The sequence below is a fragment of the Hyaena hyaena genome, unplaced genomic scaffold (assembly GCF_003009895.1).
Source record: "Hyaena hyaena isolate Hyena2069 unplaced genomic scaffold, ASM300989v1 scaffold_1073, whole genome shotgun sequence".
In the NCBI taxonomy this organism is placed as follows: domain Eukaryota; kingdom Metazoa; phylum Chordata; class Mammalia; order Carnivora; family Hyaenidae; genus Hyaena; species Hyaena hyaena.
In genome coordinates this window covers 530,556-536,031 of record NW_024081709.1, presented here as the reverse complement: position 1 = coordinate 536,031, position 5,476 = coordinate 530,556, and the positions used below count along the sequence as shown (strand labels likewise).

The 5,476-nt window shown below is 35.6% G+C and overlaps 1 long non-coding RNA gene across 1 annotated transcript; it reads right to left on the bottom strand.

The window, feature by feature from the left end:
- Positions 1-254: 254 nt before the first annotated feature.
- LOC120223959 lies at positions 255-4,837 on the bottom strand. Its single transcript, XR_005526423.1, has 3 exons — positions 4,774-4,837; positions 3,024-3,076; positions 255-489 (listed from the first exon to the last, which is right to left on the bottom strand). It is a non-coding gene; the product is annotated as an uncharacterized LOC120223959 (long non-coding RNA).
- Between the last annotated feature and the right edge of the window lie 639 nt (positions 4,838-5,476).

Here is a 5,476-nt window from a genome sequence, read left to right as displayed (position 1 = left end):
GGGATTATTTTTTGGCCCATATTTTCTTCCAGCAAGGTAGCTGACATGTAATAGGTTCTTAATAAATGTTGAATGAATGAATGAATGAATGAATGAATAGCAAATTGGAATTTAAGAACCAAAAGATTAAAAGGAGAATTTTAACACCGTAGAGGTGATATACCAAGTGGTTTAATTAGCTAATTCCATAAGCATACTAAACGTGTCCAGCAGCTAATTATAAAGTACTAGAAAATAATAGGATGCCTCTCAACAATAGTAGTGGAGCTCTGAATGGAGTGGCAAATAGAACAAAAGCATTCGTGACTGAATAAAATTTTGAGATAATAACAGGGTTTTCCCTCTGTCGATCCTTTGTTCCCTGTGACCTTCCCTCAGCTTGGGCAGCCAGGGCACTGCATCTTCTCTGCTCCAGAGGAAGGATGACACAGCAGAACACAGATAACAAAAGAGTCCATTCTTAGCCTTCAGGGTTCAAAAACTAAAGACCTGGCAAAGGCGAAAGATTGAGAGTATATGTTTGGAGTCCGTTTCTCTTGCTCTAGATACTTAGAAAAGTTTTCCCAAACTTGAAAGATGGAGATGAAGAAGGAATACATAAGAGGTAACTACTAGGAAACCGAAATACAATTTATTTCAAACCAGACTTTCAAACCAGCAGAACATTTATCCATTTGGTAGAAAAGGAAAGAGAAGAAAAAGAAAGAAAAAAAAACAATGAAACAAAAATAAAGTATAATAAATAGAAAACTTAAAATAGTATGGCTAAAGTAACTCCAAATAGTAACTATAATGTAAATTAGTTAGTCTAACCCACCAAAAGATAACAACTTAAAGTTATCCAGGAATCTGTTGTTTACAGAATCACTTTTATTTTGTTGATGTTTATTTATTTATTTTGAGAGAGAGTGCAAAGCGGGAGGGCAGAGAGAAAGGGAGAGAGAATCCCAAGCAGGCTCCATGCTGTCAGCATAGAGCCCCATCCAAATTCAGGAATCGTGAGATCATGACTGAGCTGGAATCAAGAGTTGGAAGCTTAACAGACAGAGCCACACAAGTACCCCTACAAAACCACATTTAAAACATAATCGTATAGGGGTGCCTGGGTGGCTCCAGTTGGTTAAACATGGGACTCTTGATTATGGCTCAGGTGGTGATCTGAAGGATCGGGCCCTGCTACGGGACTCTGTGCTGACTGCGGGGAGGCTGCTTGGTTTTCTGTCTGTCTGTCTCTCTCTCTCTCTCTCAAAATAAATAATAAATAAACATTAAAAATAATTAACAATCATATAGAAAGAGTGCAATAAATAAATTGAAGAAAATATGTCAGACATAGATGAATGAAAAGAAAGCCAGGGTAGTAGATTCAATATCAAATTAAGTGGGAAGCAAGGCTAATGAAGGGGGTCACAAAGAAAACTTTGCCACTAAAAGTTCTAAGAAGACATTATTTTTTTAAACACATATACATTAAGGAAATTGCTTCCAAATATACAAAACAACTAAAAGAGTGACAGGAAAAATAAATACATCAACACTTTATGGTGGTGACTTTAACAAATCATTCTCAGATACAGTAAAATTAAATAAACTAAGAATAATCAAATCTATAAGTCTGATGAATAGAGAATGCAAAATTTTTACAGAGCATCTGTGAAAGAAACAAAAATTGGCAGTGCACCATGTCACACAGAAATTCATAAACTCCAAAGAATTGCTATCATATAGATCATGTTTTCTGACTATCATTCAAGGTAAATTAAAAACAAAAACATAGAGTTAAAAATCATTATGTCTGAAGAGTAAAAACATAATGTTGAATAATCCTGATCAAAAAGAAAATTATGAAAGAAAATTTTATTACATGAAATTAAATGATAAAAGTAATTTTATGTCAAAACTTGTCAAATATAAGTAAGTATATTGATTAAAATAAATAATAATAAAACTAAAATTAAAAAGAAAGGAATGAATGAAAGTAAATAAACTAAAAATTCAACTTAAAAAAATAGAAAAAAGTGTCATGGAGAATCCCAAAGAAATAATTAAGGAGGAAGTAATAGAGATCAACTTAGAAATTAGGAAAATAAAAAATGGGAAAATAATAAAAATTAATAGCAAATGATAATCTCTTTATGTCTGTAGATCATCTGTATTTCTCCTTGAAGCATTTGGTGTTCATATCTTTGCCTTTTTTTCTTAATGTTTTATTTGTTTGTTTGTTTTTGAGAGAAAGAGAGAGCAGAGGAGGAGCAGAGAGAGAGGGAGACAGAGACAGAGAATCGGAAGTGGGCTCCATACTATCAGCACAGAGCCCTATGTGGGTCTCAAATTCACAAAAGAACTCAGAAACCATGAGATCATGACCTGAACTGAAGTTGAATGCTTAACTGAGTGAGCCACCCAGCCGCCCCCCCCCCTTTTTTTTATAAGCCTCATCCTGTATGTGGGTATTAAGGATAATAACATTTCATCGAAAATATATTTCATGTGTTTTTCCCAATTTATCATTTCTTTTTTGAGCATAACAAAAAGAAAGAATACAGTTTTTTTTCAAACATTCATGGAATATTCAAAGAAATTAACCACACCTTTCCTTTTGACATCAAGATGTCTTGACAAAAATTGAGGTAATTATTCATGTATGTCAGCCCACACCTCAAATACAGGCATTACTTATTAATACTCTTGACAGATAAATGGATGGTAAGAATTATAAAAGTGCCATTGTTTTTTTTTTTTTTTTTTTTAAGTTAGGAAGCTGAAGCACAAACTAAGTGGGTAATGAGAGTAAGGTGATGGAATATGAGGAGAATGCATGGCAACTGATGGCTACCCAAATGCACAGCCCTTTGCACACAGAAGGGGATTAATAAATGTCTAGCAAATGAATGGATTTACAGCTCTCTCAAATGCCAAAACACAGAATTGGTTAGTTCCAGAAGTGAAAAATTTTTACAGAGGAAACATTTTTCTTCTACCATAAGGCTGGGATAATTTTACAATAGCTATTTTTGTCTTACTGTGTAATTCAGAAGTGCCTCAAGTGGTCTGAAAACCTCTGTTGTCATTAAACCTGTTTGAGGGATAAAAGGAAACAGGATTAAAAAGAACATTATTTAGTGCATGTTGTCAGGTCAGACAACTTCACCTCAACCAAGGGTATGAAACGAGCCACAGGTTTTGAAGTACTGTATATTTGAGTGGGGATATTGGTGTAGCGAGATTAAACATTTCCCCCATTATACACTCCTTTATCATTGAATGAAATTTCACATTTATGCTCTTCAGAATTATGTAGATTTACATTGGTAGAATTGACTGTTTCTTTTGGACTTAGTGAATTTGTTTAATTTTTTTTTTTTCATTTGTGAGAGACAGAGAGACTGAGTGTGAGTTGGGGAGGGGAAAGAGAGAGAGGGAAACACAGAATCTGAAGTAGGCTCCAGGCTCTGAGCTGTCAGCACAGAACCCAATGCGAGGCTTGAACTCATGAAACATGAGATCATGACTTAGTGAATTTTTTTGCAACCAAAAGCATATTAATACTGAAATAAAACTGTCCACCCATAAAAAGACTTCTTGTTTAACTACTATTTCTAATGGGCTCTAAGAAGCTTAAAAAGAAATCTATTTTAAATCTGTCACGAATGAACTAGTTCATATTTTCCTTGCTGATTTCATTTTTTAAATGTTTATTTATTTATTTTGAGAGAGGCAGAGACAGCGCAAGCAGGGGAGGGGCAGAGAGAGAGAGGGAGAGATAATCCCAAGCATGCTCCATGCTGTTACCACAGAGTCCCATGTGGGGCTCAAAGCCACGAACTGTGTAATCATGACCTGAGCCAAAACCAAGAGGCAGACGTTTAACTGACTGAGCCACCCAGGCACCCCATTTCCTTGCTGATTTTAAAAAGGATCATTCAAGCTTCTTATATAATAGAGATTAAAATGAACAAATATACAAGTAGTATTTTTAAAACCCATAATTTTTTGGAATAGGTAATATATGTAGATGTAGAAAGTTCAAAAGTAACAAAAAATATAAATTCAGCTAAATGCAAGCCTTCCTTCCAGTCCTTTCCCCAGCAACCCATTGTCTTTTGGGAAGCAGCCATTTTTACAAGTTATTATGCATGGAGCTGAAAATGAGATAATAATAATAATAACCACCATTTGTTGAGTACTTACTCTGCATGAAGGATCTTCACAACAATCATGTGGGATAAGTAGTACTATGTTTTTTCCTTTTTTTTAAGGAGATAAATGCCATTTTTGTTGTGGCCTCTTCTCTATGATTAGCTGTGGAGAGTCTGTCCTGCCAGTATTTGGGTCATTTTTTTGGGTTATTTAAACTGATATGGGTGTTATCTAGGTATATCTTTTGAATGAGATGATCTTAAAACTCTCCTCTTCCACAATGTTATCCAGAAGCCCCAGATAAGCAATACTATTATTCTCATTTTGCAGAGAAGACAATAGTATACAGATATCAATAATTATTTTAAGGGTCACACATTGTAGGTAGAATTTTGGTTCAGACAAGGGCCAGTGCTCATATCTGTATAGAGTCTATCAAGCAGATAGTAAATTAAAGAGAACAGTTAAGAAAAAACTAGCTGAACTAGAGTAACAGTTTCTGTGCTAATAAAGATTTGATAAAACTTACAATGATGCCCTAAAAGCATCTTTAGCAATTAAGAGTTACTTTATTTACTTATTAGGTAATAAATTTATTGAATACCTACTGTGGTCCAGGCATGGGAAACATACCTGCCGTTTCCATGGCGTTTATCCAGTGAAGGTTGCAGACGAGTGACATGAGACATGGGATGAGGCCATAACAAAACTCTAAAGTACGTGACTTGATTCCAGGACCACGTGGCACATAGGAAGGAAACTGTTAGTGGAGGTTGGAAAAATACCAAGATAATTACTTCTGGAGACTGGAGAAATGGCAAGGAAACTGTTATAGAAACTTAAAGAATAGTGACTCCTGTTATGTAATGGTACAGGCATCCCCTGCTGTATGTAACTTGAAAGATAGTGTCTTGATGGAGCTTTGGACTTGAAGCAAAGATTTCCAAGCAGAAAACTGAGAGTATCAGCCAGTTTATACTAGCTGAAGTATAAGGAGCTTCAAGAGAAAGATGAACTTAGAAAAGAACTGGCCAATTTGTAAGCAGAACCCAGAGATTACAGAGAGGCTAGAACCTGCCAGTCTGGAATATAATTTATCTCTTAGTTACAGCTTCTCGGGCAAATAGGATTCTCAAATTAAGACGCGGCCCAAGGACCCTCCTGCACTGTTGGTGGGAATGTAAACTGGTACAGCCCCTCTGGAAAACAGTGTGGAGCTTCCTCAGGAAACTAACAATAGAACTCCCTTATGACCCAGCAATAGCACTGCTAGGAATTTACCCAAGGGATACAGAAATGCTGAGGCATAGGAGCACATGTACCCCAATGTTCATAG